The sequence below is a fragment of the Mytilus edulis genome, chromosome 7, assembly GCF_963676685.1.
Source record: "Mytilus edulis chromosome 7, xbMytEdul2.2, whole genome shotgun sequence".
NCBI lineage: Eukaryota > Metazoa > Mollusca > Bivalvia > Mytilida > Mytilidae > Mytilus > Mytilus edulis.
In genome coordinates, this window is record NC_092350.1 from 35,203,005 (window position 1) to 35,218,010 (window position 15,006).

Sequence of the window (15,006 nt, forward strand, 5' to 3'; positions counted from 1 at the left end):
TATAGAAGTAAACAAATGATGAGAAAAGTTACCGTAGGCAAAACCGTCCTGTTAGCCAGTTGGAAATCGTCGCTTCGAAAATCGCGACTTCCGTATAACGTACAGAATAGTATCTACACTGTGCAATTGCTTTTTAAAAGCAATTGATTTCTATTTTTTTCTTTTTTTTTTCTTTTTTTCTTCAGCCTAATTTTGTTCTTGCAATAAATATTTGTTTCGCAATATGTCAGTTAGATATTTGGTATATGATATCGAACAGTTTATGCGCTTTTGAAATTTACCCTGCGTAACTGAATACTTTTCGTTGTAGGAGTTATCTCCCAAAACACTGTTTTCCTTGTGTCCACGACTCCTTCGCAACCGTAAAAGTTTACAACAAATTTATTTTACAAAATTGCTCCTTATATCCTTGGCATGATTTGTCCTATTTTGACCAAAGTGATATGAACGCTCCATATGAGAGTTATTTCCCCTTATGCATTTGATAAAAGTGATATGCATTTCTATCTTGTAAACCATAAGTGATAGAGACCTAGGATCTTTTGATTTGAGGTCATTGGTCCAAAAAATGAAAATTAGGTCAAGGTCATATTCTAATATTTGAATTTGGCTTATTTCCACTGATTTCCAGAAACCGTATAAGATATCAACAAATTATTTTTCTAAATTGTAAGTTGCGACATGTCGTAACACGTAAATTTTGATTGCAAGGGTACATTGAACTTAAATGTGAGTTTTCTCCCCTCTTGTTTTTAAAAATACGGGTATGGTGATATAACTGATTAACCAAATATAATTAAGACCTATGGTCTTTTGATTTGAGGTCCTTGGTTTATGACCTTGAAATTGATCGCAAGGTCATAGCTTAATTTGACGTTCTAGATTTTGACCTTTGCTTTTACCTCACATGTATACATGATAAAGCCATGAGACTTTTGGCAAAAGGTATCAAACCATTTAACCTTGAAAAAAACAACCGGAAGTGACCTTGTGTAAACCGGAAGTAGCTATTTTTGGTACTGAATTAATATAAAAGTATATAGAACCAGATATTTTTGGAATCAGTGTCAACTAAATATTTTAATATTATCGGAAGTAACATTTTTCAAACCGGAAGTAACAAATGATCTCCCTTATTTAAAAAATATTGTATAGAAACCATATAGTTTTGGAATCAGCGTACAATACGCTATCATTTGACAATTAAAATGACATTTTAAACATAATTTTACAACTTTCATATTAAAATACATTGTTTTTGGTGGAAAGACCTTCAATTGTTCAGGTGTTCTTTGAACAATTGGTTTTTAATTATTATTTTTTTTTCCCGCCAAATTTTGATCTAGCGATAAATGTTTGTTTCGCAAGATGTCGCTTAGATATTTCTCATATTGTATCATACAGTTTATACGCTTTTAAATTTCACCCTGCTAAGCCGAATCATTTTCTTTGTAAGAGTTATCTCCCTATTCACTGTTTATCGTCAGAGTGCATCTCCTACGAAACAAAAAAAAGATAGCGACAAAATTCTTTTTACAAATTGTTCGTTACATCCTCTGGAATATTTGGCTAATTTGGTTCGAAGTGATTCCTCCAAATTTTAAATGAGTTATCTGCCTTCAGCAAATAAATTTGTAGTATTATCTTTGAAAGACGTAAACGGTAAGCCATACGAATAAAATTGAACCAAAATGTTAGTCGCGACCTGATATTAATGGTAAGTTTTTGTGGAAATAGTACATGTCATGGTTTAAGGGGTTCCATGCCAACTCCAGACATATATATTTGAACGTCACGTGACCTCAAAACACCCTCGCGCGCGTGGACCTAAAATTAGAATAAAACATTCCATATCCAAAAATAGCATGTGAAACTTCCAAGACAAAATGTTACTCAGGTTTTTTTCTACAAGTTCTATAGAAGTTATCTACCTTTACAAACTAAATTTGTCGGTTTGTGTTTTCAACTCATCAAATATTAACCATATAACCGTGGAATTTTATTTATTTGAGGCCCCTAGGTCCTAACTTAGAAAATTAGGTCAAGGTCAAGTTCTAAATTTTGACTTTTTCTTGTTTTGAGATTTTCTCCGACACTTTTAAACATATGCATTAAAGAACAAGTGCAAAAATGTTTGCTTTATTGTAATGAAGATATGTTACATTTGTTCTGATACAATTAAAGTGCATCTTTTAGGAGTTAGTGCCCCTGAAATGTCTCAATATATAGTTATTTTATTATAACTTCAACTAAGTTCATTATAAATCCATATGACCTTGTACAAAAGGTTAGGTGACATATGACCTTGAAAAATGACAACCGCAAGTGACCTTGAGAAAACCGCAAATAGCAATTTTTGCACTTTTTTCATATCAAAGTACTCAGAATCCATATATTTTGTAATTTAAAGACATTTACTAATCACTAAAGACTAGAAGTGACTTTCTGTAAACCGGAAGTGGTCAATTATATTCCGGTTTACAGGCAAAAGTATATAGAAACTATATATTTTTGGAATCAGTGTGAAAGAAGCTATCATATGAGACCAAAGGTAACATTTACCTAACCGGAAGTAGCATATTATCTACTTTAGTTCACTTTCAAATATATCAAAACCATTATTTATCGCATCAGTCTGAAGAAACTAGCTTCTTTTCGAAGTTTCTTTGATGTGGAAAGGCCTTCAATTGTTCTCTGAACAATTGCTGTTTAATTTGATTTTCATTTCCTTGTTCGGTTTCTATTTCCTTATTCGATTTTCATTTCCTTATTTCAGTTCCTTTTTCCTGATTCCATTTTCAAAGTTTGAAAAATATTTTTAGTCCTAACTGAAACACAAAAAAAAATTTCTTCAAATTTTTTTTTCCTCAAACTTTTTTTTCTCATTTTTTCCCCCTCAAAATTTTTTTCTGTTTCCTTATTTGGTTTCTATTTCCTTATTTCATTTTCATTCCTTGTTCATTTTCTATTTCCTTTTTCGGTTTGTATTTCCTTATTTTCGATTTTCATTTCCTTAATCGGTTTCTATTTCCTTATTCGGTTTCTATTTCCTTATACGATTTTCATTTCCTTGTTCAGTTTCTATTTCCTTATTCGGGTTTCTATTTCCTGATTTGATTTTCATTTCCTTGTTCGGTTTCTATTTCCTTATTCGATTTTCATTTCCTTATTCCGTTTCTCTTTCCTGATACGATTTTCAAAGTACTAGGTTCAGTAAGACCTCTTTTTGGCCCCAACATATAGCAGTTTAACAAAATTGTGAAAATGTAATCTTTAAGCTATATTTTGGAAAGTAAAATGCTTATGCTACATAAAAATGGGCTGTTATTGACAATACAATGTACAGCTATCGCGTACTAGCATCATTAAGTCATGTTAAATTACTAAAATCTTAAAAATTTTAGCATTTTGGTTAATTTTTAGATGGTTTTCGTCTCAAATGAAAGTGGCCGCATTCGTGTTCATTCATAATATTGAAATGTAAGTTGTATTTAATGATAATACAAAACATATATAAGGGTCGAGGATGAACACGGATGCGGCCAATTTCATTTTTTACAAAAACCATTTGAAAAGTGACGTGTTTTGGCATATTTGGTAGATTTTTCATATTTAAGCTTAAATCAGAGCGTTTTAAATGACTAAATCAGTTAAAATCTTTTACATGAACTAATCGAATCAATTGAAATAGACACTTAAGTGTTTAAAAAGTGACGAAAAACTTTCGTAAGATGGACCTGAAATTTGAGGCCAAAATCGGCCCTTACCGGACCTACTCCTTTTGAAAATATTATAAGTCCTAACTGAAACACACAAAATAAATTATTCCCCAAAATTTGTTTTCCCTCAAAAATTATTTCCCCCAATTTTTTTTTCCTCAACATTTTTTTTCCTCAAATAGTTATCAAAGGTACCAGGATTATAATGTCTGGCGTACTAAAAAAAAAATTTCTCAAATTTTTTTTCACCTCAAATTTTTTTTTCTCAATTCTTTTTTCACCTCAAATTTTTTTTCCCGTTTCCTTATTCGATTTTCATTTCCTTATTGGGTTTCTATTTCCTTATACGATTTTCATTTCCTTATTCGGTTTCTATTTCCTTATTTGATTTTCATTCCTTGTTCATTTTCTATTTCCTGTTTCGGTTTCTATTTCCCTATTCGGTTTCTATTTCCTTATTTGATTTTCATTTCCTTGTTAGGTTTCTTTTTCCTTATTCGATTTTCATTTCCTTATACAGTTTCAGTTTCCTTATTCGAGTTTAATTTCCTTATTTGGCTTCTATTTCCTTATTCGATTTTCATTTCCTTATACGGTTTCGTTTTCTTATTCGGTTTCTGTTTCCTTATTCGATTTTCATTTCCTTATTCGGTTTCTATTTCCTTATTGGGTTTTCATTTCCTTCCTCGGTTTCTGTTTCCTTATTCGATTTTCATTTCCTTATTCGGTTTCTGTTTCCTTATTCTGTTTCTGTTTCTTTATTCGATTTTCAATTCCTTATTCAGTTTCTATATCCTTATTCGATTTTCATTTTCTTATTCGGTTTCGGTTTCCTGATTCGTTTTCTATTTCGTTATTTAATTTTCATTTCCTTAATCAGTTTTTAATGATGTCACAGTCACAGTGTAGATACTATTCTGTACGTTATACGGAAGTCGCGATTTTCGAAGCGACGATTTCCAACTGGCTAACAGGACGGTTTTGCCTACGGTAACTTTTCTCATCATTTGTTTACTTCTATATCTACAAATTGCTTTGAACATCTTCAAGGTATATATAGCATCATAAATATGAGTAACTGTAACAAAAACATGCATTAGAATATAAAATATACGTGTGCATCACATCAACTTGGTAGAAAAAAGTGAAATCGACGGACAATTTTGCTCTCGTAGTACAAAGCAAATAATCTTGTATTGCAAATATTTGCATCAGTTTACAGTTAATTATATACTGTTTCAATATTCTTTTCGTATTTAAGTAGAATATTCGTATTTCCCATAAAAAAATATGTTTTCCTTGAGGATCCCAAAATAAATTACTGTACGATCAGTCTAGAACTGACTGTATTCTAGAAGCGATTTCAGATTTTTTGACTGTATGACCAGTCTTGATTTTGAAGAAAAAGCAACAGCAATTTGAAGGTATATACGTGTATATGTGATATTATGAACTATCTAGGGAACTATAACGTGTAATTACTTTTATCAGACAATACAAATATATTTCTGATGAATTTTTTAGACGGCAAAATAATTGTATTTTGTTCCATCAGTCTTATTTAAAATCAAATGCCTAAAAGGTAATACATGATTCGCTTGTGGACTTTGTAATAGTGCATGTATCATTACAGTTATCTGTTTAGCTATTACATTTTTAAAGGTTATTTACACCGTCCGCCGTTGACCAATTGATGATAACATAAATCAAGCTTGTCTTTTAAAATAACAAAAATTGGATAAAGACAGCTTTGCGTATGGGGATAATTCATGTGATATAATTTGGTAAGTTTACAAAAATAGAAGGTCCATAATGCATTAATCGAGTAAAAATGGAGCAATTTCAGAAAACTTTAATGATTGGTTTAGGAGGTGTTGGAAATACCTGATGGGTGCCCCCATATAATGTAATGTTCAAGTCCGTATCTTATATAAAGTAACCCCATAAAAGATTTTTACTAAAATTCGAAATAGACGGTACACAATACAGTCATTATCATTTATGATAAGGAATCCGAATAAGATTAATTAATAGTTATATCAGTGACGGATTCAAAAAAAGGGGATCCGGCAGTTTGAAACCCTTTTTTAACTATCAATTCATTTGTATGGGAACATATATTTGGAATCCCCTTTTCTCCTGGATTGGACCCCTCTCCATTTAAAAATGGCCGGAACCCCCAATGTATATTAAGTGGTTTATGAGGAGATGCGCTTACAAAACCGGCGAAACATATTGTACCGGTCCAACAGACGAACGGAAAGACGGACTTCTTTATCACTATAACCCCCCGCTTGACAAAGTGGTGTACAATTGAGTGCCAAAGAGACAGTTTTCTCGTTTGAATTGTTTTACATTGTCTTATCGGGGCCTTTTATAGCTCACTATGCGGTATGGGCTTTGCTCATTGTTGAAGGCCGTACGGTGACCTTTAGTTGTTTATGTCTGTGTCATTTTGGTCTTTTGTGGATAGTTGTCTCATTGGCAATCATACCACATCTTCTTTTTTATATAGCTCTACATCTTAAACAAAGTGAAGGAACTGTGATCAATTATAGGCTTCAGTAAGGCCTCGAATGTGTGTAAATACATGCATTTTTATATAACAACTAAATCTGTGTGTTTGTACAATTTTAAGTATAACGGAGGACATTTCTGAAACTTATATACTAGTATACATCAAACCTTCCTCTTATTTTAGCAACATTTAAACATCCTTATACTTAAGGTTTATGTACCCTTCTGTAGCCATTTTTGTACGAATTTTTTAAACATCAATTGTATCAAAACTACAGATATAATGAATATTAGAGACAGGCCATTTTGAACATATACTAGGGGGAAACTTGATGCAAAGCATTATTCTTTACTGATGCATTGCATTTAATAGAAAAAGAGTACTTTCTGGCAAATAAACCAAGATTTTTATAGAAAATCCACAGCCTTTAATAAAGAGATTTTTGTTATAAAATTTGAAACATAGATTACTCACTTACTTTTCTATGATGTGCTAGTGTTTATTTTTTACAAAAAGTTCTAACCAACCTGTAAATTCCAAAATACCTCGTGCAGAGTAACTAAAGTCGAGCGCACCCTAAAAGATATACTTGATTTGGTCCATATTTTTATTTGTTCTAACCAATAACTACATTAATAAACTTGTTTTAAGGAAATCAATGCTAGCACTGCATGCAATAATCCTATATTTATCGGTCATCAAATTGCCAAATATGATAGAACAAGGATGAAGGCTGTGGATTTTCTATAAAATTTCCATATGTTTAGCATTGAAGCAACACAAGGGTACATAATCCTTAATGTAGTAAGTCGAGTACACCCTATCAAGCTAAAACATGTTTCATAAGTTTTCAGGATGTGAATGTATTGAAATATATTTGTATTATTTAGAAAAATGCCACCTTCTAATGTATCGTAAATAACTTTGAAATCACCACTAGAATACAGTGACATAAAGACTGATCATACAGTTTTAAAATAAACAAGCGAGACTGATCGTACAGTGAGAAATTCAAACAAGTGTAATTTTCTTATTTCTGGCTTCAAAGATCTGGTTGAAACTTTTACCACCACTTGAAATATACTTCATTGAGATAATTAGGGCCCCGCCAAAGGCGTGTCGCCCTATAGTGATCAGTCTGTCTGTCCGTCCGTCCGTCCGTCCGTCCGTAACACTTTCGTGTCCGCTCCATATCTAAAGAACCATTATGATTTCATACTTAATACTTAACATGATTATTAACCAACACCAGAGGGTGTGTCATGTTGTATGTACAACTTCCTAGGTCAAAGGTCAAGGTCAAAAACTTTGGTTTCAGTTGACAACCCCGTGTCCTGTGGTGAAGATTGTGTCCGCTCCATATCTAAATAACCATAATGATTTCAAAGTTTATACTTGACATCCATTTTAACAACCACCAGAGGGCGTGTCATGATGTATGTACAACTTCCTAGGTCAAAGGTCAAGGTCAAAAACTTTGGTTTCGAGTTGACAACCCCGTGTCCTGTGGTGAAGATCGTGTCCGCTCCATATCTAAATAACCGTTATGATTTCAAAGTTTATACTTGACATCCATTTTAACCACCACCAGAGGGCATGTCATGATGTATGTACAACTTCCTAGGTCAAAGGTCAACGTCAAAAAAACTTTGGTTTCAGTTGACAACCCTGTGTGTCCTGTGGTGAAGATTGTGTCCGCTCTATATCTTGAGAACCGTTATGATTTCAAATATTATACTTGACATCCATTTCAACCAACACCAGAGGGTGTGTCATGATGTATGTACCACTTCCTAGGTCAAAGGTCTGTCTGTTGGTCTGTCCATTGCTAACAAATTTGATCCACACTATATTTTGAGAGGACAGCTGTTATTATTTCATACTTTATACCTGACAAACATTTTCAACTTAACATATATATTAACCAACACCAGAGAATGTGTCATAATGTATGCATCCTAGGTCTAAGGTCAGTCTGTCGGTCTGTCCATCCGTTCGTTGTTCTTAACAAACTTCAAATAATGCTTCATATCAGATTATCCATACAACTTATTTACCCCACGTTATTGACAGCGGGGCCCACAGAGATGGCTCCCATCTCAATGATATCTAGTTAAGTCTGGTTTTTACGTTAATTTGTACACTCAGAGGGTAAAAAGATTGTGTTTAGGTTCGCCGACAGATTTTTCTTTGTGATGCACTTGAAAATCTCTTGATTAAGGCAAAGACACGGATATTGAATGTGCGGAATTTAATTCTAAACCATTTGAGAATATCGATGTCGGCTGAATTAATCATTAAGCAATGTACAGATGATCAACTTACCGTTTAATTCAGTATAACCATCAAATTTAAAATGTGATCAAAAAAGTTCTCGCTTCGAAAATCGCGACTTCCGGATAGCGTACAGAATAGTATCTACAGTAACACTGTGAATTGGAGGCGGTCTTTCCCCCTTTGAAATTGATTGAATGGGGGGTTGTGGGGTTGTTTGTTTGTTTGTTTGTTTGTTTGTTTGTTTGTTTGTTTCTGTATGGGGTCTATATTATTGCTACCGGAGAAGTTTCATGTTTAGTTTGGAAAGTTTTTATTTTATTTTAGGTACAGCTCGCGCGCCAGATTGAGGAGACATCACGTGACGCGGGTTTATAATAACGAAAACTTATTTTTATTTCTTTTCAGGTGGGGACGTTGAACAGACAACATGTATGGAGACAGAATGTACACAATGTAATTTCTTTTGTCATTGTAGGAAATTGACATTTTGATCACAGTTCACCAGCAGTGCATGTTTTGGATTTAATTGATCCGGTGTAACTTTAATACACATTTAAGGATTATTTTTCTGATAATGTACATTTTTCAGCACCTGTTTGTAACACAGATTAGTATTTCAATCTAGGAGCGGACATTTTAATGTAGGTTTTCACTGAGATTTACGGACCTAGCAAGCGATTTTTACGACATTGCCATTTTTTTCTCTAGGAAAAGTCTTGAGAGATATCGGCACCACGTTGTTTTATGAACCTTAAGTACATGTATGCCCTGCTGACTGCAAATTTTGGGGTCGATTGGACTTGTAGTTTCAGAGTACATGTAGATTTTTTTTTTCAGAAGAGATGTAAGAAAAATATTTAAATTCAAAATCTTGAATAATTGAGAGTTTTTTCTTTCCATATTGTTTTAAATATACTGTAATAAATAAACTGTCATACATATTGATTGGTTGGTTAAACATGTTTATTGGTTGATTAAACACAACGGTTGGTTGATTAAACACGTTGGTTGGTTGGTTGGTTGGTTAAACACGTTGGATAGGGTTTTTGAAACAAGCGAAAAAGAAACAAATGAGATCTTGGACTACATATTAAACACATGAGACGGAAACATGCACTGATTGATTGATTGGTTGGTTAAACACGTTGATTGGTTGATTAAACACGTTGGTTGGTTAAACACGTTGGATAGTGTTTCTTGAAACAAGCGGAAAAGAAATAAATGAGATCTTGGAACTCCATATTAAACACATGAGACGGAAACATGCATGCACTGATTGATTGATTGATTAATTGATTGGTTGGTTGGTTGGAATTCAAACACACATAAAACTCTTTAAATAGTGCCAAAATCACATAATTTGCCTCTTAGTACATGACCTTGACGTTTCGACCTTCGTCAAGGTCTTTGCTCCACAATGTCATTGCAAAAGACCCTATGAGTCAAGGACCTTTTGTTTAAGAGTTTTGCCTAATAATGGCTTTTTATAAACCATAAAAGGGGGTTATGTCCCTTACATAATGGTAAAACCAATACAGTCATAACGTAACAAAGTTGCCCCTTGAAGTACCAAGCATTTTTCACTACTTAAATTTTCTGTATCTATAACCATTCCAAAGTTATAGGGAAATCAAAAACAAATAAAAATCTAAAATACGACCTTGACCTTTGACCTTGACCTAATTTTCATTTTTTTGGACCAAGGACCTCAAATCAAAAGATCCTAGGTCTGTATCACTTATGGTGTTCCAGTTTGAAATACATTTCAAAATTTCAAATACAACCAGATGCTCCGCAGGGCGTAGCTTTATACGACCGCAGAGGTTGAACCCTGAACGGTTGGGGCAAGTATGGACACAACATTCAAGCTGGATTCAGCTCTAAATTTGGATTGTGATTAAATAGTTGACACAGCATAGGTTTCTGACACAGAATGAATGTGTTCTAATGAACTTAAATTTTTTGTTTTGTCTTAGAGCAATTCACTATGCTGTTGAATATTAATCCTCTCAAAAAAATGTTTGAAGAAATTTTCTTTTTTATTTATGAAATTTCAAATGAGAAAAATTGAACCCAATTTTTTTAATCACATCCCCCTTTCCCTTATTCCAAAACTAATCTCAATTAAAATTTCTAATGGAGTTTGCAACAATAACTACTCATTTAAATACATCATAAAATATTAAGATGTAAAAAAACTGCTTGTTATCACTGAATGGTAAAGATTATTTTAATTTATCAGTTGGTAGTAAAAAGTGAATATACATTGTATATTGAACTCGTCTAAACATCAACCCAACAATGTTAGATCTGTAAATTTGCTTTCGCAAATTTTTGGTTCTTCTCTCGCCGGGATTCGAACCCATGCTACTGTGATATCGTGACACCAAATCGCCTGCACTGCAGCCGTCCCGCTAGACCACACGACCACCTGGGCTCTCAAAAAAAGAGCTTTCGGTGGGCATGTGTTACCTTTCCACGTCAGTTTTAATCTAGCGGCGTACTACAGTACATGATATATAAGGCATGAAGATGTTATTGTTACAGATCAGCTAAATTATCTATAGTAAAGGATCCTACAAATTAATGTAAGATACAGTCACAGAAAATAATTATATTCATAAGTACGTCTGAGTCAGTGACAACCCTACAACAGATGTATCCATCGGATCGCCATCAATGATGGTGATACATGGCTGTGTACATAATGTATATACAACTCGTCTAAACATCAACCCAACAATGTTAGATCTGTAAATTTGCTTTCGCAAATTTTTGGTTCTTCTCTCGCCGGGATTCGAACCCATGCTACTGTGATATCGTGACACCAAATCGCCTGCACTGCAGCCGTCCCGCTAGACCACACGACCACCTGGGCTCTCAAAAAAAGAGCTTTCGGTGGGCATGTGTTACCTTTCCACGTCAGTTTTAATCTAGCGGCGTACTACAGTACATGATATATAAGGCATGAAGATGTTATTGTTACAGATCAGCTAAATTATCTATAGTAAAGGATCCTACAAATTAATGTAAGATACAGTCACAGAAAATAATTATATACATTGTATATTGTATATAACAAAGATTTAAGTTGATTCTGGACAAAGAAAGATAACTCCAATTAAAAAAAAATCTTGCTATTGCACAATATTTTGCAATTAGATATTTCTTGCTTACTATTCTGAACAAAGAAAGATAACTCAAATTAAAAAAAAAATTGCTATTTCACAATATTGTGCAATTAGATATTTCTTGCCATTGCGCAATACTGTGCAATTGAAAAGACTTGCTATTGCACAATACTTAATATAATAATTTTAGATCCTGATTTGGACCAACTTGAAAACTGGGCCCATAATAAAAAATCTAAGTACATTTTTGGATTCAGCATATCAAAGAACCCCAAGATTTCAATTTTTGTTAAAATCAGACTAAGTTTAATTTTGGACCCTTTGGACTTTAGTGTAGACCAATTTGAAAACAGGACCAAAAATGAAGAATCTACATACACAGTTAGATTTGGTATATCAAAGAACCCCATTTATTCAATTTTTGATGAAATCAAACAAAGTTTAATTTTGGACCCCGATTTGGACCAACTTGGAAACTGGGCCAATAATCAAGAATCTAAGTACATTTTTAGATTCAGCATATCAAAGAACCTAACTGATTCATTTTTTGTCAAAATCAAACTAAAGTTTAATTTTGGACCCTTTGGACCTTAATGTAGACCAATTTGAAAACTGGACCAAAAGTTAAGAATCTACATACACAGTCATGACAGTTAGATTCGGCATATCAAAGAACCCCAATTATTCAATTTTGATGAAATCAAACAAAGTTTAATTTTGGACCCTTTAGGCCCCTTATTCTGTTGGGACCAAAACTCCCAAAATCAATACCAACCTTCCTTTTATGGTCATAAACCTTGTGTTTAAATTTCATTGATTTCTATTTACTTAAACTAAAGTTATTGTGCGAAAACCAAGAATAATGCTTATTTGGGCCCTTTTTTGGCCCCTAATTCCTAAACTGTTGAAACCAAAACTCCCAAAATCAATCCCAACCGTTCTTTTGTGGTCATAAACCTTTTGTCAAAATTTCATAGATTTCTATTAACTTAAACTAAAGTTATAGTGCGAAAACCAAGAAAATGCTTATTTGGGCCCTTTTTGCCCCTAATTCCTAAAATGTTGGGACCAAAACTCCCAAAATCAATACCAACCTTCCTTTTGTGGTCATAAACCTTGTGTTAAAATTTCATAGATTTCCATTCACTTTTACTAAAGTTAGAGTGCGAAAACTAAAAGTATTCGGACGACGACGCCAACGTGATAGCAATATACGACGAAAAATTTTTCAAATTTTGCGGTCGTATAAAAAGGGAAATAACTCTCATATGGAGCGTTCATATTGCTTCGGTCGAAATTGGACAAATCATGCGAAGGATATAACGAGCAATTTTATAAAATAAATTTGTCGTAATCTTTTACGGTTGCGAAGGAGTTGTGGACACAAGGAAAACAGTGTTTGGGGAGATAACTTCTACAAAGAAAAGTATTCGGTTACGCAGGGTAAATTTCAAAAGTGCATAAACTGTTCGATATCATATACCAAATATCTAAGCGACATATTGCGAAACAAATGTTTATCGCAAGAACAAAATTTGGCGGAAGAAAAAAAAAAATTAAAAACCAATTGTTCAGAGAACAATTGAAGGTCTTTCCACCTTACACTATTGTGAAGTTGGGTTGCATTCTACAGGAAGGAACAGCTGACAGTATCATTTGTGAACGCATTTTTAAAATAAATGGTCTAAAAATCTTTTCTTTGCCAGTTTCATAGCCCTATAATGAGCATGTAATAAGGTTATATGGTACATTACGATGTGGATGTCTCGTCCAGTATGAACGATCCCGAATTTTGGAATGACTATCATGAAAGAGGATATTAAGCAAATGAGGAAGTCTATAAATAAAATAAAAAAGTCAGCTTGAAAATTACAGGAAAATCATAATTTCTTGTGTTGCTTTTTTTTTTAGACGATTTAAAAAAGAATATCCATTGATTCTGATTCTGTTAAAATATACGATAAACAGAATAATTCATGGCAAAATCGGTATCACATGCATTATCACCACTCGACCAATATCAACGCTCGGGACCTTCGGCACTCAGGACTGATATTGGTTCCTCGTGGTGATACAGCATGTGATACGGATTTTGCCATGTATTATTCTATATATACAAATTATAAAACCAATATCTTCATGAATGACCAAAATAAACATGGAAAACTGATTTTTCATAACTTTGCACAAAATCATCAGACCGCAACAAAATTCGAAATTTTGATCAGCAACTTGTCATGATAAAACAATACACAAAATATCAAATCTATATCTTCAAGCATGAAGAAAAAAGTGGAAAACTGATTTGCCGGACTTATGGATGGACAGACAGACAGACAGACAGAATGCAAACCTAAAGTCCTGTTTGACTTCGTCAATAGGGAACTAATAAATACTGGAGGAGTTGCATGACCACAAAAGAGATGAACATAAGTGTCAATTACTTATACATGTGTCAACTGAAAGTTTATAAAATGTTTTAAGACAGAAATGCTCAATTAGGATGAGTAAAAACTCTTAGCAAAAGATTCCAAATTTCCAAAAAATTGTTTTGCAGTAAAATAAAAAAAATAATGAAATCGTGATCCTCAATCTTCATTTATCTTCTAATGAAGAAGCAATGTTTTAGTCTGAAATGATTTATAGTTCTAATCATATTCTACAATACATCTGAAAATCATGAATATCATCTTTTTAAATTATTACTTTTACTTTTAAGTCTATTTTTTGCTAATATCCATTTGAATGGCTAGGTATTTATGCATCCCATTACTGTGTTATTGTGATATGGTGAATTTGTAATTTTTTCGTCTTTCATTATTGCTTATGTGCTTTGTCTATATGCCTTTTTCTGTTTTTATAGTGATTAATATGATATCACAAAGTTGACTGCTGTACATGGTGTACCCCTATTTTTGACATTTTTTACCTATTATGTCTGTTTGTTTTGTTCACCCATTGTTGTCAATATAATGGAATTTTATGCTAATGTCATACAACTGAGAGGTTAAACTAGCTATAAAACCAGGTTCAATCCACCATTTTACATAAGAAAATCCATTTACCAAATCAGGAATATGATACAGTTGTTATCCATTCTTTTGATGTGTTTGAGTTTTTCAGTTTGCTATTTCATTAGGAAATTTTCATTTTTAAACTTTCTTAGAAGTTGGGTAATTTTGTTATTTAACTTTAAACTGATTATATTGAGTTCTAATATACTTAGCTAGCAATGTTTTGTTATGATATATAGTTCTCATCATGTTCTACAATACCATCAAAATCATAATACAAAATGAAACTGTATGAATTTCTGATATGAACGATTTTCATCCTTTACCAATCTTATCTTTTTTACTGT